A 22,100-nucleotide genomic window follows, 5' to 3' on the forward strand; every position below is an offset into this window, starting at 1 on the left:
GTGGTACCATCAGAAAATATGTAATAAATTACAGCTCTCTCCAGGATACACCAGATATGGTTGTTAACCTGTGTATTCCTTATTCCTCACATGGAAAGGCAACAGAGAGTAGTATTGACTTAGAGAATTGATCTATTCTTCCAATCTACGCTTTATGGGTAGAGGAAATACCAGGCAAAATAATTTTCAATATTCTTATGCCAGAAAAAAAATGTCTATCATTTCCCAAAGAAAACATGGACAAATCAGAGCAACTAAAAGTTACGAGGCTCATTTCAGCTGACAGAGCCACTCGGGAACAAGATAGGAGTGAGACTCCCTCCTCACACACACTGTACGCACTTCTTAGGATTTAAGAGCTATACTGCAAAGACAAACGAATGTCACTGTGATGGGATGTAAAACTCACTCTAAAGGCTCCTTAGAGAAACACAAACAGCTGAAATCATTCCTGATGGAGACTTACCCTTCAGAAAATTGTGCATCTCCCACCACATTCACACCAGTACTATGAAAATGGATGCAATTTATAGTGTCTTAACTAAAGGCTTTCATGGTGTATAGCAAAAAGCATATCCAATTACAAACCAATCTGATTAATTTCTTCACTTGTATATGTTAACTATATTTGTAAGGCAAAATCGGGGGCACACAAATAATTACAAATGGACTGCCCCAAATCAGCTATCAAATAAGTGATTTCTATCATTATACTTATGTCTTCTGAATCCAGCCTAACTAAGAGAATCGTACCTAACAGGGCAGTTGGGTTCAACAAGGGGCAGGAAGCATTCTCTTTCCCTCAGGCCATTTAGCACTGCTCACATCTTGCTCAGCAGAATCACACATACATTTATACATGACAACAGAATTTTGGCTCTATTGCATGATATTTAAAGTGACTAGAATACATCTAATAGGGTTTCTAACAAAATAACTTTCAACCATTTTTAAGAGCTATAGAAATTTACTGTGAGTGCACAGCAGGCAGGAGCAATGGCCAGGCTCTGGATCAAGGATCAAGGATAAGGTACCAGGAGGCTAGTCCTTAAGCTCACACATAAGTACATCTTGGTAACAAGACTATATTCAAATTTGTGGTTTGATTGAATCAAAAGAGCAATAAAACCTATGTCACAGGAAAGCTTAACAAAGACTATATCACTGAACAAATGACAAGAGATATTCTGTTTTGCCTCAGGGAAATAAGAACTATAGTCTTGGGGAAAATGGGCACCAAGAACAGTAATCAATACATATTAAGAGTAGACTTTGTATCTGTGCTTACTATTATCACTTTCATCTCCCTTCACCACCACTCAACAGCCTCCTAACTGGTTACTACCTCCTCATGTTTATCCCCAACACACACAACTCAGAGTGCTGTTTGTAAACATGAACCAGGAATCCATTTTTCAAATATTTTCCTAACAGACTATAAAAATTCAATGATAGAATTGAATAACATGATTAAGTATAAGAATCCTTTTAGAAAACATAAATTTTTTTTGTGTATGCACATGTGTGTGCAGGCTTGATGTGTGAGGAGCTATGCAACCAGAGGACAACTTCAAGTATTATTCTTCCTCAGTCACTGTCCACTCTGGTTTGAGACAAGGTCTCTTGCTGCTGGAGTCAAGACCCGCATGGTGCTGGAATTCTAAGTAGAAACCACCATGCCTAGGTGTTGACATGGGTTCTGGAAATCAAGCTCAAGTACTCATTGTTGTGGAATATTCATTTACATTGTGTGAGTATACGTCACTGTGATTAGTTTAATAAAAAGCTAAATGGTCAATATGCTAGGAAGGATTTCCTGGGCAGAGGGAACTCTGGGAAGAAGAAAGGGAGACACTAGCGGGACCCGGAGGAAGCATGGCATGTAGAAGATGAAGTAACAAGCCATGAGCCACATGGCAGCACATAAATTAATAGAAATGGGTTAATTTAAGTTATGAGAACTAGTTAGCAACAAGCCAAAGCTATCAGCCGAGCTTTCATACTTAAGAAGTCTCTGTGCAGCCAGGTAGTGTGGCGCACACCTTTAATCCCAGCACTAGGGAGGCAGAGACAGGCAGATCTCTGTGAATTCAAGGCTAGCCTAGTCTACAGATTGAGTTCCAGAACACGCTCCAGAGCTACAGAGAAACCCTATCTCAAAAACCAAAACCAAAACAAACAAACAAAAAATAAGTCTCTGTGTGGTTACTTGGGAGCTGGCAGGTGGGACAGAGAAACACTCACTACATATGATATCCAATGTCCGGGCACATATTTCCATCTAAGACCTGAGAAGGCTTAAAAAGAGGTTCCAAACACACAAAAATGGAGCCAAACGTGGCTTCCTAATCCGGCAGTCTCTCACGCAGTACATGAGACCTGTCTCCTGCCTGTGCTTAAGCCACTGGAGTGCCATCAGCTAAGCTGGGTGGCAGTTTAACTTTTCACTTATGCAGACAGAAAAGATTACAGATATGCAGTGAAGCAGATCCAGACAGGAAAAAAAACCTCTAAACAGGTAACAGTGTGTTTAAAAAATGTGCACAGGCTTCAGAAAGAAAGGAAAATGGGTATAAACACTCATAGAAAAAATAGTTTATAAATAATAAGGAAAAGCCTTTAAAGAAACAATAAAATAAAATAAAAAGAATAAGCCATGTAGTGTTGGTAAATACATAGGAAGTCTGGATCCTGTATGTTACTGTGTTGTCTTTGAATTTTTTTGATTGCTGATAAGCAAACAACAGCTGCTAGGAGATTGTGGAAGGGACAGCTGAAATAAATCAACCGAGAAACTTTAAGAACTCAAAACTTGTATTACATTGGTGAAGAGAAAACTAAAGGCTGTGATTCCTTCAAGACTGATAGAGATCAGATTTGATCAGGGGAGATACCTGAAAATCCTGGATATAGACAAAAAAAATCTAAAAAAACTACAAGACAGGTGATGCATATTTTACCTGCTGAAACATAAAACAAAAAAAATCATCTTTGGCTTATGCACACTTCACATCCCATACTTGTGTTAATGCAGAAGTATATGTTACCTTTAAAAGTTGATGTGTTTTCAGAGCAAGGGTACCAGACACCAATGGAAACCGGTGGCCCAGGTGATCCAGCCTCTCAGATGCCTCTGTTGTAGTTTCCTCAGAGTTCTGCATCTAGAACAGCTTCAAGGCTGCTGGCTGAGATGGTCTGAACTCACAGACTATTGTAGCCAGGACTTAACCATTATCCTAATTTTCTCAGGGTCCTCCAAAGATGCCAGGGCCCCCAAACAACAGGAAGTAGTCTAGAGAACACAATGCCCACATTCCCAAGAGATGGGATGGGTGGTTTTTGGTCATTCGGTCGGTTATGGGCGGTTGTTATTGTTTAGGGGGGTTGGTAACAAGTTGTTATTGGTCATGGTTAGGGAGGATACTAAGAAAAGGAAAGTAGATTCGAGAATCTCATTCTGAAATGAAAAAGGGATATATAGAAATGATATATATATATAAATATATATAAAAGGGTAGACTATTGTATGTACTTTCAAAATAAAAAATTAACTACTGACCTCAAATATTTTACATTGGTATGGATTTTTGTATATTGATATAAATTTAAGGTTATTTTTGTGAGGACATACTGTACATATGTTTCTACTCTTGTTTAAGGTATTGTACCTATGCAGCTCATTTAACAATGTAATGTAAATTTCTAGTCCTTGAAAGTTATTATCACAAACTATTTAGGATAATAAAGAAATGCAGGTTAGTAGTTAAGTCATCTATAATAATCAAATTCATCATGTAAGATACATTTTCAAGGTCAGAGATATATCTTAGATAGATAGATGATCTTCAAACACCTTCAAAGACCTACGGAATATGGCATTTTAAATGTTTTGTTAACATAGAAATTTTCATGACAATGAGACACACATCTGCTCCTGGCAGCACCAATTTATTTCAGAGAAAATGATAAGCATTGAAGAAACTCCATGTGGAGTTTCCTTTCAATGTAGCAAAACTAGCCATTTGAGCAAGAATGTGCTCTTGTCTTGACTCCTGACAGTATGCTGTACAAACTAGATAAGCAGGACAAAAAGGAAAAGGACTGTCAAACTTTGCCAAGATAAGGTGGGAGAGTCCTTCAAAGTTCCTGCTTCATAGAAAAGCCTGCCATTCTGCAGGACACACAAGAAAGTGACTGTTGAACTTTGCCAAGATAAGGTGGGACAGTCCTTCAAATTTCCTGCTTCACAGAAGTCAGTCAGATATTCTAGACCTGTAAGACCAAAGATGGATGCCTCAACATTGCAGAGGACCCTAGGGGTGACTGTCCAGGCAGCCAAATGTCTGTCATTTCTTAGTTTTGGAAGTAGCTTGCACTGTAGTTCCTGTTTACTCAGGTAATATATCTTTCTGGGGGGGGGGTGGTCTTTGATAGAAATGAAGACCAGACAGTTACTAGTTTTCCTTAGTTATGATAGAAGATAAATTAGGCACAAAAGTTTGGACTCTTTAAGAGAGGATAGATAATAGAGTATTTTCTCTAAATTTTCCAAATACAAATGAACTGGACAATATAAATGTAATTCTTACCTGATAATTGTTTATACTTTTATTATGTTAGAGTTAAAACCTTTTCTTTTTAGACAAAAAGAAATGTTGTGGAATATTCCTTTACATTGTGTGAAGATATATCACTGTGATTGGTTTAATAAAAAGCTAAATGACCAATAGGTAGGCAAGATTTTCAGGTAGAGAAATGCTGGGAAGAAGGTGGAGTTGCCAGTTGCACGCAAGTAATCATGACATGTAGAAGATGAGATAACAAGCCATGAGTGCATAATTAATAGAAATGGGTTAATTTAAGTTATAAGAGCTAGTTAGAAACAAGCCTAAGTTGTTGGCTGAGCTTTCATAGTAAGAAATCTCCATGTTGTTTATTTGGGAGCTGGCTGGCAGGACAGAGAAAGACTCGCTACACCTCATGCTCTTATGAGAAGCACTTTGCTGAGTGAGCTTATCCACCTAGCCCCAAGAATCACTGTTAAAAAAAATCAGACCTCCACTTTGCCTACAACTGGGGCAGTTAGTAATGAAGCAACATTCCCCAGGTCCCACCACTCTCCTCCCCCAGTAAATGCTCTGTTGCTCCTGCACTCCCTAGAGATCACCTACCACCTCATTCACACACTCATGCATTTAGTCAGTCACTCACTCATTCACACTAACTTGCTTACTTACTAAACTCCAAGTCACAGTATTTTTTGTTTCTTTCCCTGGAAAATGTCAAGTGTGTGTGTGTGTGTGTGTGTGTGTGTGTGTGTGTGTATGTATGCGCGCATGTTCATCTCTCAACTGGGGTAGGCTGAAATCTCATCTCTCTTTCACATAGCTGCTTCATTCTCACTGTTCAACTCTCAGCAAAATGCCATTTCTGACTTCCTCTGTAAGTAACAGTAGACCCATTCTCAATCATTCCCTATACCACTATTATTTTTCCCCAACCACTTATCATTTGAGTCTGAATATTTATTCATTGTCTCTCTACTTTAGGAAAAATAAAGTTTCATGAGGCAAAGACTTTGTCTTCCATATCTTTAGCTCTAGAAAGGCACATAGTACACAGCCAATGAGTATTTGCTAATGATTAAACAATGAAATGAATGAGTTATTCAGGCAAAAAGGACATCAAAAAGAACCTGAAAAGGGTTCTGTAGCTAGTGAAAAAAGACAGACACTATAGAGACAATGCTCCATTTTCACTTTTGCACTAAGAGCTGTGAGATCTATCTAGCAAGACATCATTCATACGTCTGTGTGCAAGTGATACACGTGTGTTATGTGAAACATGGAACGTGTGTTCAGGTATGCACGCCCATGTGCAAATGCTGAAGCCAAAGAAAGGCACTGGGTGACTGTTCTAATACTCTCCATCTTATTCCTTTAAGACAGGGTCTCAGACTGAACATGGAACTACACTAGTGGCTAGTAAGCCCTAGCAGTCTCCTGTCTTTGCATCTCCCTCCCTCCACGCCCAGCACTGAGGCTACAGACATGCCAGTGTTTTATTTGGACTCTTAGAATTTAAATTCAAGTCCCGGTGATTGCACAGCAAGTGTTCTTACCCATCTCCCCAGGCCTGAGCATGGTGTGTGTGTGTGTGTGTGTGTGTGTGTGTGTGTGTGTGTTTTAAAGATTCATTTATTTTATGTATATGAATGCTCACTTTATGCTGCCAGAAGAGGGCATCAGATTCCACTAGAGATGGTTGTGAGCCACCATGTGGTTGCTGGGAACTGAACTCAGGACCTCTGAAAGAACAGCCAGTGCTCTTAACTGCTGAGCCATCTCTCCAGCCCCCTACCAAGCATGGTGGTTTTTAAAACTGTGCTTCAATTTCTTCAATTACAAAGTGGAGAAAGTAGAAGCACATATTCATGATAGTAAAAAAAAAAAAAAAAAAGAAGAAATGAATAGATACCAAGTGCTACATCATGTTTACTATCATCATTATCTTTTAGGCTGGCTTCCAGGTTATACAACAAGGTTAAGGAAGTATAGGGAACCTTATATAAATGTAGTTCTGTTCAAACACCATACCACAGGCTTGCCTGGAGTGTTCATCATGCTTAGGGACAGAGTATTATCAAATGCACTGTGAATGCTGCTTGCTAAAGTTTTTGCAATTCAGCAGCCTTTGCTAACTGGCCACAGCAAGGAAAACAAGGGCCATCACAACCTGCTGCAACATTTTACATTGTCCTTTATGTACCATTCAATTTCCTTGAACCTATTCAGCCATCACAGGTTCTATCTTTTCAGTCAAGGGGCACAATTTAGTTGCCATTAACTCTTTATCAATTACAACTGCATTTACCTTGAGTTAAAACAAGAAACAGTAGTAGGAACAGTAATAGTGATGCAAAAGTGTCAACATCTTAGGAGCTCCCAGTTTGGAAAACTGGTCTGAGTTCTAATTTACCAGTGGTGGTCTGAATAGGTATGGCCTCCATGGACTCACATGTTTGAATGCTTGGCCTACAGGAAGTGACACTATTAGGAGGCGTGGCCTTGTTGGAGGAAGTGTGTCACTGTGGGGGGCAGGCTTTGAGGTCTCATATGATCAAGCTATACCTAGTGTGGTAGATAGTTCATTTCCTGTTGCCAGTATATCAAAATGTAGAACTCTCAGCTCCTTCTCCAGCACCATGTCTGTCTGCACATTGCCATGTTTTCCACCATGATGACAATGAACTAAACCTCTGAACTGTAAGCCTAACATCAGATAATCATTGCCTTTCGACCCTTTCTTCTCTTAACATACTAAAATATTGGAAGGGGACTATATATAGCTCAATGACAAGACCACTTGCCTGCCATGTACAAGTCTATGATTTGATCCCCCTCCCTATACTCGTAGAAAGAGTAGCATAGAGGTTAGGGGTGTAACTCAGTGGTAGAAAACTTGCCTGGCAAGTGCTAGGACCTAGATTCAATGCCCAACACTGCAAAGTAATAATAAAAGAAGATATGGAAAAAACTAGTATGATGGAGGGAAGGTTTCTAGTTAATCTGGGAAAGTGAGAGGTTTTACAATTATTATACTTGATTAAAACATAGATCTATAAATATAGTCAGTAACAGTTATCTATGAAAACTTCATAAATAGTTAAAACTACTGCTAAAACAAAATCTTATTATAAGTATTGAAATAAAATCAGGCTAAATTTTAATTATGGTCTTCCTTCCTTCCTTCCTTCCTTCCTTCCTTCCTTCCTTCCTTCCTTCCTTCCTTCTTCCCTCCCTTCCATTTTTTGTTTGAGACAGGGTTTCTCTGTGTAGCCCTGGCTACTCTGGAACTCACTGTCTAGAGCAGGCTTGCCTTGAACTCAAGAGATCTGCCTGACTCTGTCTCCCGACCCCAGTACTGGGGTTTAAGGAATGCGCCACCACCACCCAATTTAATTATGGTTTTTTCTTAAGAATTATTTTTGTTTCTGTGAATAAGTTTCTCTCTATGTGTGTGCACATGTCATTGCCTGCAGAGGTCAAAAGATGGTGCTGGATCCCTTGGAGCTGGAGTTACAGGCAGTGATGAGCCACCTGATGTGGGTGCTGGGAACTCAGCCCCTGTTCTTCATCTGGAAGAACACCAAGTGCTCTTAAACACTGAGTTATCTCTTCAGCCCCTCGGCTAAATTTTAATGTTCACATCACTGGCAATACACTATAGCTGCATATTACATCCTTTAAAGTACTCCCTAAATCCACTCAAATAATTCCATTTTTAAGAAGGCAATCACTGAATACTTAAGAAGTATTTATTTCAAATTTATTGAAAAACTGAATAACATAAGATTCAAACTCCAAAACTTTTAGCAAAAGCTAGCATACTTTGTTGTTCTTCGTTTTAATGCTCATACTAAAAAATGTGAAAGAATGATCTTTATCCAGAGTCACATCTTCCCTTAATCTAAAGACACCCTTTAAGTTTTCTAAATGGGCTGGAAAGCTGGCGCGGTGGTACAAGTACATACTGTTCTACTCCTAGCACTGACCATCTGAGCTCTAGGCCCAGGGGATCCAACCCCCCTTTCTGCCCTCTGTGGGCACTGGCACTCTCATGCACATATCCACATACATACTCAGAAGCATAAACATAATTTAAAAAATAAATCAGCCAAGCATGGTGGTGCATGTCTTTAATCCCAGCACTTGGGATGTGGAAGCAAGCAGTCTGTGAGTTTGAAGACAGCCTGGTCCACACAGAGCTCCAGGCCCCAGGGATGCATGGTGAGAGCCGATGTATTCATAACATTTCTGTTGCTGTGATAAAACACTACAACCAGGAGCAACTTACAGAAGAGTTTTTAGGCTTATGGTTCCAGGGGGTAAGATGGGAGGCATGGCAGCAAGTAGCAGCATGGCAGTGGGAAGAGCCCAATCTTCAAAGGCAAACATGAAGCAGAGAGGGAACCGGAAGTAGGGTCAGGCTATATTCTCTCAAAGTCTGTCCCCAGTAACAGGCTTCCTCCAGCAAGGCTGCACCACCTAAACCTCCCCAAACGGTGCAACCAATTGGGAACCAAGTATTCAAAGACAAGCATATGGAAGACAGTTCTCATTAAAACCATTATCCCTATCTCAAAACTCATTTATCTATTTGCTTGCTTGTGTGTGTGTGTGTGTGTGTGTGTGTGTGTGTGTGTGTGTGTGTGTGTGCATGCATGCATGGATGGTTTTCTGAGGCAGGCTTTCTCTGTGTACCCCTGGTTACCATGGAATTTACTCTGTAGACCAGGCTGGCCTCAAACTCAGAGGTCCACTTGCCTCTGCCTCCCAAGTGCTGGTTTAAGGGCATGTGCCAATATACCTGGCTGATTTATTTTTCTAAGTGTATGTTTATGGATATGTATGTGGATAGGTATATGAGTGTTGGAATTCAAGGCACAGGCCATCACATCCAAAAAAATAAAATAAAATAAAATAAAGGTTCTTAAAAAGACTTAGAAAGCTAGAGCACAGTGTATGCCAAGACTGACTATCTAAATGTGTTCCTGTTCAAACTACAGACTGCATTTCATAACCTGATTCACCATGTGTTGAGAAAATGTTTTTCTTTAAGACAGTGCATCACTGTCTGAGATTCAAAGGTCCAGAAACAAACTGAATAATGAATCACACTCATTTCACTTCACACAGGAAGCAACTTAGGTCAACAAAAACAGAAATCTACTCTAAGTTTTATAAGGATGAAAGGCAAAAAGAGCCCATGCTATTTTCACTGTAACTTTTAAAATGTTCTTATTTCATTTTATGTGTTATGGGCATTTGCCTGAATATATGTCTGGACACCAAGTGCATGCCTGGTGTCTGCAGAGGTCAGAAGAGAGTGCAAAGGTCCCCTAGAACAGAACTTACTGATGGTTGTGAGCCACCATGTAGTACTGGGAATCAAACCCTGGACCTCTATTGTATGATATTTTGTTTGTGTTCTGACAAATAAAGCTTACCTGGAGATCAGAGGGCGGAGCTAGCCACTAGTTAACCATAGAGGCCAGGCAGTGGTGGCACACACCTTTAACCCCAGAGCTTGGGAGGAGGAAGCAGGAAGATCAAGAATTCAAGGCCACCCTGGACTACACAAGATTGATTCAGTCTAGAAGAGAAACAGAGCCAGGTGGCAGTGGTGCATGCCTTTGATCCTAGCACTTGGGAGGCTCAAGCCTTTAAACCCAGCACTAGGGAGGTGGAGACAGGATCTCAGTGCCCATTCAGTCTGAGGATTCATAGAGACAGAACCACCATTCGGCCTGAGATTTTGTAGAGATAAGAAGTCTCTAAGTGGCTGGCTTCTCTGCTTCTCTGATCTTTCAGCTTTCACCCTAATATCTGACTCCAGATATTTATAGATTAAGACTAAATAGACTCACACTTCAAGCCTCTGGAAGAACAATCACTACTGTTAACCTCTGAGTCATCTCTATAGCCCTGGTCAGTAAAATCTTTGCAATGTTTATTATATAAAATATCTTCTCTTTATCTAATACAGATTCCTTATGTTTCAGTTAGGAAACACCGATGATTGTCTGTTGACAAATGTTTCCAAGCAAAGACATATTAGTGGCCACTGAAGATGCAGAATGAACTGGAATACTTCTCGGGCTATGTCCTCATTCGCATTACCTAGGAAGCCTTTAAAAGCACCAGTGTGAGGACCTTCCCCAGATCAATTACAGTGCCTGACTTACTGGCACCAGTACTTTTTCAAAGCTCTCCAGACGACTCCAATATGTAGCCAGAGTTAACAACCTCCAGATGTGATGCAATATGCCTTCACTTTGGAGTCAGAGGCTGAAATTCCTGGTCCCATCTCTTTAGTAGTTAAGTTCATTTCCTCATTTGCAAAGTTGATAACATTTATTTAATCCTTATAAGGAATCACAAGATAATGCATGTAAGAGTATCCAGGACTGAGACAGTACATAATTTTATTTATTGTAATAACCTCTAGGAAAGTTCTCTCCTATTGGTACTCTATTTGTCTACAGTGGCCATATGAAAAAACATCCTTTTAAAAGATGTTCCTAACTTACAGACAGTTCATGCTTGTACATTCACAAACACTAAAGAAAGAATGAAAACAGCAGACAAAAGGAACAGTAGGGCTCAACAACTTCTCAACTGTACAGTATGGAAAGTGGAGTCGCTCAAACTATTATGTACCGACTTAAAATGAAAAACAAAAGAACATAAAAAGTACACAAGAGGCTATCTCCTCCACTCCCTCCACAGCTGGAGCAGTCAAACCGGTACAAAGTTACGACTTCTACAACGTCCCATCAGCCCTTCGACTTGCACGAGCAGTGCGTGGTGGGTCAAGCCTTCTCTGCCCACCCAGCCCACTCCTCAAAAAGCAGAGAGGGCTCAGGCGAGTGGTCCTGAGCTAAAGGAGCACACTGGATGTTTCGATGGTGGAAAGCAGCATCAGACACTACACCAAAGTAGCACCAGAGTGGGAAATCAGATGGTTGGGCGCTGGAGACGGGCACATCAGCTGGCATGGCTCATATTTTATAATATTTCAATATGATTCATACATAAAGATTCATGAATTTTCTGTGGCTTCTAAATAAAGGAGAAAAGTCATTCAACGAGAAGAAACTACGATTCATTTTTCAGTTCAAGAAACACTTTTAATATGTAGAATTCTGAAATCAGAACTCACTGTCACCACAGTAACTGATCAAGACTCTCAAAGGCTGAGATGCAATGAAAATAAAGACACACTGAAATAGATGAGAAACCTCATAAATGTAATGGCCCAAACTTCGTATAGCTGACATGACACAGTGATAGTTCAAAGAAATGCTGAAGTACACAGCACAGGACACGGAATGGCACCATGGCATTTCAGAAGTGGTCCCTGCTATTCCAAGAGAAGAGTGGTATTATCCATTTCTGTTCTCTTAAAGAGAATCATGAATTAATTTACATTTCAGTGCAAACATTCACTTGAAATTATGTTAAACAATATATGTTTATGTACTCAGATGTGTCTATTTGAGTATATATGGCATATATATAGTAATGACTATAAGAATGAGGAATCAATGAATAGATGTTTGTCAGCTTGATGTGGTGGGGCAAGACAGTAACCCAAGCACTCAGGAGGTTCAGCAGAAACATGAGTTTGAGATCATCCCGAGCTAAATAATGAGACCCTACTGAGAGAGAAAGAGGGAGGGAGGGAGGGAGGGAGGGAGGGAGGAGGGAGAGAGAGAGAGAGAGGGAGGGAGGGAGGGAGGGAGGAAGGGAGGAAAAATCTTCTTGCTTGAGCTAGGCATGATGGATAATCCTATCATCCCAGAACTCAAGAGGCAGGAATGTTACCAAAAGTTCAGGGCCACACAATGAGTTAGAGGCCAGTCTAGGGTATTTTTGGAGACAGCAAAACCCTGTGTCAGATAGAAGAAAGGAAGAGAGGGGACGAGAGGGAGGGGAAGGAAGGCAAAGGGGAAGGGATAAAACCACAATACAAAACAAAAAGATGTGTTCTGATTTCTTTTCTATACAATGGGTCAATATATATATTCATAAGAAAATGCTTCATGGACCTTCCCAAAGTCATTAAAATGAAAGACACCAATCTTAGAACTTACAAAATTGTTAAGATTTTTTTAAGCAGACCAAAAGTAAGATAAAGGTATAATGTACATAAAATTATATCTCAAAGGGATTATGATAAAAACTAAACCTTTATATAAAACTTAACCCTTTTTATTTCCATGAAATATATCTTCAAGTAGTAATCAGAATATGAGCCTACACACAGACTTTCACACATCAACTAGAGATAACCTCTAAGATGTACATACTTCCACTGCCATCAGATGCCTTCTGGAAAACTTACACCAGTATAATCTGTTGGGTATTCTTAAGTAACTGTCTCAATGTTTTCCCAAGGTATTTTTATCTATGATGTTTATTTTCTAAGAGGCTATGATCCAAATATCACACTTATTTAAATTTTGTGAGCAATCTTTCTTCAGAAGCCTAGCAAACTATCTTTCCATTAAAACACAAATGCATTAACTTTTAAAATTCACATCATCCCTTTCTGCACGTATGCATGTTCATATGCATGTGCACCCATATGTACATCTGTGCAGAGGACCCTCCATTTTACTTACTGAGATGGGGTCTCTCAAAGACCCCAGACTCTCCACTGATTTCGTTAGTCTAGGCAGCCAGCTTGCCCAGGAGATCCACTGTCTCTGGGTGCCGGGACTACAGGAAGCTCACCAAGCCCCCGCCTCAGGATTTACGAAGAAGCTGAGGATAGGGACTCTGGTCCTTGTGTGTGTGTTTAGCATGCACTTTATCCTCTGAGCTCTCTCCTCACTGTCCCACCACTACAGAAGAGAACATGGAATGACTGTCTTCAAACATACAGAGAGGGGTTAGAGAGATGGCTCAGCAGTTAAGAGCACTGGCTACTCTTGTAGAGGACCCATGTTCAATTCCCAGTAAGTACCGACACAACTATCTTTAGCTCCAGTCCCAGGGGATTCAGCACCCTTTTCTGGCCTCCGTGAGCACCAGGTACACATGTGGTGCAAATAAGCATGCAGGCAAAACATCTATACACAAATAAAATTAATTTTAAATAAATTAATAAAAACATACCTAGAGAGGGCTGGACATGGTGATGCATGCATGCCCTTAATTGCAGCACTTGGGAGGCAGAGGTGGGTGGGTCTCTCTGAGTTTGAGGCCAGCTTGATCTACATAGAGTTCCAGGCCAGTTAGAGCTAAATAATTTTTTGAGACCCTGTCACAAAATTTAATCAACTTAAAAATTAATTTAAAATGTAAAATATTTTAATGTAAAATATGGAGAGAGTAAACTGCTTATTTACTTTGTAATTAAACATAACTGGATATTCTAGGAGGCTAACACTTTAAGCAGCTTTCTCACCATGTTATAAATTCTTTAATGCCGCATGCGCAGCTTTAGATTACACTTATTCACGGGCAACCAGAAACTATTACAGGCAAAAGACAAATATAAAATACGTACTTCTTGTGATTACATCTTAGTCTACTGCATTGTCTCTATCCACTGTCACACAAAATAGACATTTCTAGCAACATCTTAATCTATTTCCACATAGATACCACAGACAGCTCAAACGTGCAGCCATAAAAATGATCTCTCCAGTCAGCTTTGCTTCCTACACCATATCTATGCTCTATCTACTATCTCACTGTTCAGTGGATACAACACCATTGGGATCCAACTCAGATCCCAGAAATAAGTATTTCCTCACTACAGTCAATCTAATAATAGGTTTTTGTCAATTCTACCTTCAAAATAAACCTCACTTCACTGTTCTTTCCTCCCATCACCACCGCTACCACATTCTCCACTTCGTGCCCATCGCTCTAGTCCGCCTTATTCAGTCAGGAGCAGACTGCATGCCATGTCAGCACTTGCTGGCCAACACCCCTCCATACTGGCTTCTTCTCATTCCTCTTAAACCGAATTTTTTACCTCGGCATATAAGAACCTGTATAATCGTTTCTTTCCCATTCCTCTAAACTGATCAACTCACTCTTTCCTCCCTGGTCTACTGACAACCAAGACATGACAGTCTTCCTTCAGGTTTTTGAAATCTACCTGCTGTGAACTAAATGATCACGCTCTATACCCCTACAGTCATGCTCCAAAAGCTTTATGATATGGGCTGGGAATTTTAGAGATGATTATGTCTGAGGATGAGCCTTTATGAATGGGATTAGTGCTTTTATATATGAGACCCCAGAGTGCTTTCACCTGAACCCTGACAAGATAGTCATGAACAGGAATATCCCCTGACACGGAATCTGCAGGTGCCTAGATCTTAAATTACTCTACCTTCCAGAAATGGATAAAGTCAATGTTTACTGTTTTGAGTCTACAGTACTTTTGTGGTAGGAATCTGAAGAAACTAAGATCCAAATCAAGCTTTCTTGCCTTGTGTTTTGAAACATGGTTCTCCAATACAGCTGGCTCTTCCCATCCTTTAGAGTTCAACTTGTTTTGTCTTTTCAGAGGTCTTCCCTAACCATCTTAATGCAAGAGTGCAAGTCTATTGGCATTGTTCTTAGCACCTCACTTAGCACTTTCAAACTAGTGTGTGTGTGTGTGTGTGTGTGTGTGTGTGTGTGTGTGTGTGTGTGGAGGGTGGGGTGGGGGGGATGACTACAAATACCTACAAATACATAGAGAGAGGAGTGAGGGAGGGAAGGAGTGAGGGAGGGAGAAAATCACAGCCTGCCTCCCAGCAAGGTACCATCCTTGAAGCAGAACAAGCACTTATTATACACCAAATCTGCTGGTGCTTTTATCCTGGACTGTCTTTGATCTGGACAATTCTAATGTAACTGTGAGCAATAAATTTGTTAATAAGTTAAAAAGAAGGTGTCAAGGAAAATACAGACATACTAAAAGAGAAGGGCTTGTAAATTAAATACCAATCTCTACCTGCCCTTGGGATTATGTTCTCTAAAAGTTCCTAGAACACTCCAATCTCAGTCCTCTTGCTCCTGATGTCTTATCTGCCTAAGATACCCTTAGCCCCAGATAAACACTATCTTTTAGACTATTCAGGTCTTCATTTAATGCCAAGCCCTCAGTGAAGATTTGCAGGCCTGCCTACATATGTGTGCTAGTGTAGAGAATCAGTGCCTAGTGACTGTCTGCCTCATCCACTGGAATTGAAATGTCACAAGGATGGGAATTTCTGCCTGTTTTGCTCCTTGGGTATTTCCAGCTTCTAAAGCACAAACCACACAATATGCAATCAAATAACTATTTTTGGTGTAATTAACATTAAATAATGCCCATCAAAGATGAAGCAGATCATAGAGAAGCATGTCTGAGCAGAGTGGCAGGAAGGTCAAAACCAAGAAGAGCTTGAAAAAAGAAACATGGCAAACAAAATGAACTCTACAAACTACACTTGGCAGTAAAGAAAGAACCACAGGCAACAGTACTGTGAAGACAGAATCATAGAAAAGAAAGGAGACCAGGCACGCCTTTAACCCCAGCACTCAGGAGGCAGAGGCAGGTGGATCTCTATGAGTTCAAGGTCAGCCTGGTCTACAGAGTGAGTTCCAGGACAGCCAGGGCTACACAGAGAAACCCTGTCTTGAAAAACCAAAAAGAAAACAAAAGGAGAAAATTCTTTATCTAAAAGGAAAAGATCAAACAAAAACTAGGCTTCACTGAGGTCAGAGACACTGGTATACATTATTCATTACGCAGCTTTAAATTCGTGTCAATCTTCAGATAAGCAAAAATTTCATTAGAGGAGAGAAAAAAACTAAAAGAATTGAAAACACTGAATGAGCGCCAGTGAGATAGCTTGTGGATAAAGTCACTTGCTATGCAACCTGAGTTTAACTCCTGTATCCCATGGCAGGAGAAGAGAACCAACTCCCCAAAGTCATCCTCTGACCTCTGCATGCACACTGTGCACTTGTAACACCCATTGTACACACACTCACGGGCACACACAATGTAATAATGAATAAAAAAAATCAACACTAATAGAAGAGCTAGAGAAATGGCTCAGTAATTAGGAGTGCATACTGCTCTTCCAGAGGATCCAAGTTCGGTTCCCAGCACCCACAAAGGGTGGCTCACAATTGCTGTAATCCTGGTCTCAAGGGATCTGGCACCTCTGGCCTCCAAGAGTAACAGCATCTACATGTGTACATACTCTCATACTGACAAACACCCAGACACTTAATCCAAATAAAAAGCACACTTTTTAAGACAACAAAGACCCATTAAGAGATGAACATGGAGAGATGGCTCAGCAGTTAAGGGTGTTCACTGCTCTTTTGGAGGACCAGAGTTCAAATGAAGAACCAGAGTTCAATTTCTGGTACCCACAGATGCTTGTAATTCCAGCTCCAGTCCATCTGATGCCCTCTTCTGGACTCTGTAGGCACCCCCACTAAGGTGCATATACCCTTATATAAACACTTAACCCATACACTAATCAAAAGCAAAATTAATCTTTAAAAACAAAACAAAACATGGACTGGAATGACAGCTCAGTGGTTAAGAGGTAGAAGGTGCTCCTCCAGAGGACATGAATGCCTTGGTTCCTAGCAAGCGTATCAGGCCACTCTCCACCATCAATAATAATTTTAGCTCCAGAGGATCTGATATTGCTGGCCTCCAGGAGCACCTGCACTGGTGACATGTGCAGACACACATACTCATACAAAATTAAAAACAAACATTAAAAAAAACACTTAAAGAACTGCAACGTAGGATTATAAAATCAATATCAGAAGTTTTATGAAACAATGAATAACGAGGAGATGACTGAGGTCGTAGGATGAGCAAATATTCTGTCTGAAACTGAGCTCACTTTATTCCCTGACAGGCCTGTCATCCCTCTCCAGCAAACACCATTGGGAAAGTAAAAGTAATTACTAGAAAACAATGTAGCCAAAGTAATTCATGCTCCTTTTCACTAGGATATTAAGGAGTTGACTCTTAGAACTTGTGTGCTAGATCAAAGTGCAGGTATGTGTACTCAATAGTTCCTCTGATTTCTGGAACTCAACCTTTATAACTCTAATTCCATTACAACCATCTTGGTCTTAATAACTTAACATCTTGTTCATTTAAAAATCCCTTCCTCTGCCTCATCCAGGCAGTCCTCAAATCAATGGAGGAAAGAAAAAAGCCATCAGTCACCAGAACCCTGCCTTTGCATTTATAAGGGAATTCCAGAGAGGAAAGTGATCTGAGTCACAGGTAAAAGGTAGAAGTACATTACAGGAATGAACAGTCCCAGTCCAGTTCGTAGACCAATAAAAACAGCAAGATGAAAACATAAAACATCTGTTTTGAGCACATTAGCCTCTAATATATCACCTCTACATCATCAGCCTCTAATGTCACACATAACTCATTTTTATTTCATATGCACTGGTATTCTACTTGTGTGTATGTCTGTGAGGGTATTAGATCCTTTGTAACTGGAGTTACAGACAGTGAGTTGCCATGTGGGTGCTGGGAATTGAACCTGGGTCCTCTGAAGAGCAGTCAGTACTCTTTTAACTGCTGAGTCATCTCTCCAGTCCTGTCTATTTCCTCTTAAAATCAGTTTTATGTTAAAAGTGGCAAACTGGAGCTCAGTGTATTGGTATATAGATGTAATCTCAGCATTCATGAGACTGCAACCCTGTCTTAAAAAGGGAGAAAACAGGGCCAGGCAGTGGTGGTGCACGCCTTTAATCCCAGCACTCGGGAGGCAGAGCCAGGTAGATAGATCTCTGTGAGTTCGAGGCCAGCCTGGGCTACCAAGTGAGTTCCAGGAAAAGGCTCAAAGCTACACAGAGAAACCCTGTCTCAAAAAACAAAAAACCAAAACCAAAAAAAAAAAAAAAAAAGGAGAAAACAGAGGTGTGTGTATGTGTGTTAAATAACACACTATAAATTAATTAAGAAGTCTAACATTTTATAAGGAACGGGAAGTTTAATCATATTTAACAGTCAAATCTTTTATGCAAGTATATGGAACTTTATATCATTTTCTTTTTTAAAACTGTTGACTCTCAGTCTGAATGTGGTAATGCACACCTTCAATCCCAGCATCTGAAAGCTGAGGCTGGGGCATTAAAAGCTTGTCTAGCCTGAACTACATGAAACCTTGTCTCAAAATCCCAAATAGATAAAGAAGTAGACAGACTCAGGGAAGATTCACTAAAAGCTGGGCCTTTTATTAATTATTCTTGTTATCTTTTAGCAATTTCCTCAAATCTCCCACACAATGTGACATTGAACAGAAGACCTTCACATGGATTGACAACTGCTTCATAAGTAAAAATGCTACTTTCTTTTCTGTTTGTGACCATTAACTCTGCTTCAGAGAGGTGGCACATTCCTGTATCTAAAATGAAAGCCTATAAAAAAACTGAAAGGCACATTATGCCTTAAATGAGTTTTCTTGGTTTCATAAGCTTTTCTTATTTCTCCTTGAGAGAGCTTCAAAATTAAAATTAGCATTTGAAAGTATTCAAAACTCACTGAAACTTGTGCTTAGCTTTGGTGCTCTCCAGGTGCAGCTCTGAATGGGACAAACAGACCATTTGCTTTGTCTGAATTTGGACAAATTTACAACCGCACTGACAAAAAGGTGACAACTCTATTACTTCACAAATAATCAGGACCCTGTCTTTGGGTCAAACAACAACAAAACCCTTAAATATAAAAATCCATTTCCATAAATAAAATTAAGACTATTATACTCTTCATGAAACACCTTCCTGATCATGTGAGAAAGAGAGAAAAAAAGTAAATCAAAACTTAATATTTTTACTCTCTAAGATCACACTATGTTTTGGTGATTAAAAATATAAGATACACACCAACCACAGGTATGATGTAGTGCAGTAACACTAAAGAACAAAAATGCATCTAGATGGCAGCACCCCAGAACATGCAGTGTCATAACCCCCCTGGCTGTCTGTGTCCCCAGGTGCTTGAGGATCACACCTCCTGACAGTGTCAGTACAAGTTAGATGCTCATTGTTAACTCTCTAATAGAAGGCTTCATACAAAAGGTGATGATGAAGTATAAAGACATGAGAAGCCAAACAGTCAGAAAAAGAGAGAAACAGCATTCCAGACAGAAAGGGCAATGAACATCTACCTTCACAAACATTCGGTAGTTAACTTAAAGCATTTTATCATGCAATTCACATCTGTCTATCTGTGGATACCGTGGCATTCAAGCCAAGGGCAGAGGATGATTACAGGAGTTGGTTCTCTTCCTCTACATGGGTGCTAGGGATGGAGCTCCAGTTGTCAGGTTTGTTGGCAAGTGCCTTCATCCACCCAGCCAGCTTGCCAGCTCTACTGCTCTATTCTCCAATTTATTTCGTGTGTGTGTGTGTGTGTGTGTGTGTGTGTGTGTGTGTGTGTGTCTGTGTGTAAAAGAGTGGGTAGTGATGGTGGTATGGAAACAAGACCTCATGTAGTTCAATCTAGCTGGAAACTTGGCTACATAGCTAGGACCCTGAATTCCAGGTTCTCCTGTATCCACCCTCAAGTTCTGAGATTAGTTGAAGTCAATGTTTTCCTTCAATCTCTTCTCTCTGCATGAACTCCAGCTTCTCTGTTTGTGACAGGGTCTCTTGTTGCTGGCCTCTACCCCTAAGTGCTGGGTTTACCCAAATGTGTTACCACAACCAAGTAGGCAATGCACTTTCTTGAGGTTTAAATCATTTTAATTATTTGGTAACAATTTTTGAAGGGACAAAAGTGTGGTGCTCGCCAGGTTTTGAAAAATTTCAGATATATAAATATGAAATTGTGGAACAATTCCATGTTACTCAGATCAAATGTAAATCTAAGAGAAGAATGAGAAATGTGATTATCATATATATCATAAAATATGTGCCTTACATGCTGAGGTCACTGAAGCCACAACATCCTGAGTCTGCATAAAGTCCAATAAATACCAAACAGCCACACTCTGTACAACAGTACTGTGTCACTAAGGAAGAACTTACACTGGATGCCTTCTTGGCCAAGGGTAAACACTAAGATAAAGACAGGCAACTGTCCTAATAGCCCATGTACATCAGAAAAGTGATATGTGGCTCACAACATGTAATTTTAGTAACAGGGAAGGCTGGCATAGCACCTGCACCTGTAATCTGGGCATTTAGGAGGTAGAAGAAGGAGGGCCATGAATTTAAGGCTGACCTGGGCTATATAGTGAGATTGAATCTTGGATGGGGGTGGGGCATGATGGCATGCTTCTATGATTTGTATAACTTTCTCATCAAAATATTAGAAAATTCTATTTGTTACTATTTCATAATAGCAAAACTAAAAGATTGATATGAGGAATATAAAACACAAAATACAAACTTTTAGGACGGTGAGAATCTGTCTCAAGAAAAAAAGAAAGAAAGGAAGAAAGAAAACAAAAGAAAAACTGCTGAGGAGACGGCTCTCTGGTACATATGTGCTATGCAAGAATGAGGACCTGAGTTCTGACTGTGGCACTCACATGAAAGCCAGGAGTGGTCGCCTGCGTCTGTAACTCACTGCTAAGGACATACAACAGGCAGATCCCAGGGCTTGTCAGTCAGCCAGTGTGTCTAAACTGGAGAGCTCTAAATTCAGTGAAGCCCTATCTGAGCAAGTGAGGTGAAAAGCAATAGACAACCATATGCAAAGTCAACCTTCGGCCTCTGCAGAAGCATGCACACATAAGCAGCCACCTGCCACGTAACACACCCCCACACAATTTAATTTCTTTGTAAATCATAAAAAAGTTATGAGAAACCATCTTTGCTATACTTATCTGACGAAAATACTTGTTTTCATCAGCATAAAAATTCAGTATTTGCATTTTTATTTCCTCTATTCCCTCTGAATGTTGCTTTACTATGAACACCATCATCCTCACTTAACCCGTGACCTTGTCTGCTATCTCCACTATGTTAATGAGTTCACCTGCACACGGTTCCTCCTGCTGCACGTCAATGGTCCTCATTGTCTTCTGTTCAGAGCAACATCACTGCTGCACTTTCAGTTTCTGGACCATTCCCTTTCATGCCCATCCGTGAATGATAAGTGGACTCAAGCAACTAAAAGTACACAAGGAAGCTATAGCACCACATGCCTTGTGGTTTGTGTCAAGAATGGCAAATGCACAGTGATTAATCAATAGACACTAAATGTAATGTTGTCCACACTAAAATGCTAGCAATAGAGGCTGGAGAGATGGTCCAGTGATTAAAAGATCTTCCAAAGGACCCAAGCTCATCCTCAACACCTACAACTCAGTTCACGGCAGTTCACAACTGCTGATAACTTCAGCTCCAGGATCTGACACCTTCCTTTGGCCTCCACAAACACACATGTGGCATGTACATATATGGCATGTGCTGCATACTTTTTAAAAAACTAGCAACAAAATTATATTTTACATAATTATGTATGGTTAATATGTCAAAGTAGCTACAATTTGAGCAATTGAATTAAGGAATGGAGAGTACTTGGCTATACACACTGGA

The 22,100-nt window shown here is 40.2% G+C and overlaps 1 protein-coding gene across 8 annotated transcripts in view; it reads right to left on the minus strand.

The window, feature by feature from the left end:
- The window catches only part of Atg5 (autophagy related 5), a 143,225-nt gene that overhangs the window by 57,176 nt on the left and 63,949 nt on the right, over positions 1-22,100 (minus strand). The window lies entirely within an intron of this gene.

This window comes from Peromyscus eremicus, chromosome 8b, assembly GCF_949786415.1.
Source record: "Peromyscus eremicus chromosome 8b, PerEre_H2_v1, whole genome shotgun sequence".
Lineage (NCBI taxonomy): Eukaryota > Metazoa > Chordata > Mammalia > Rodentia > Cricetidae > Peromyscus > Peromyscus eremicus.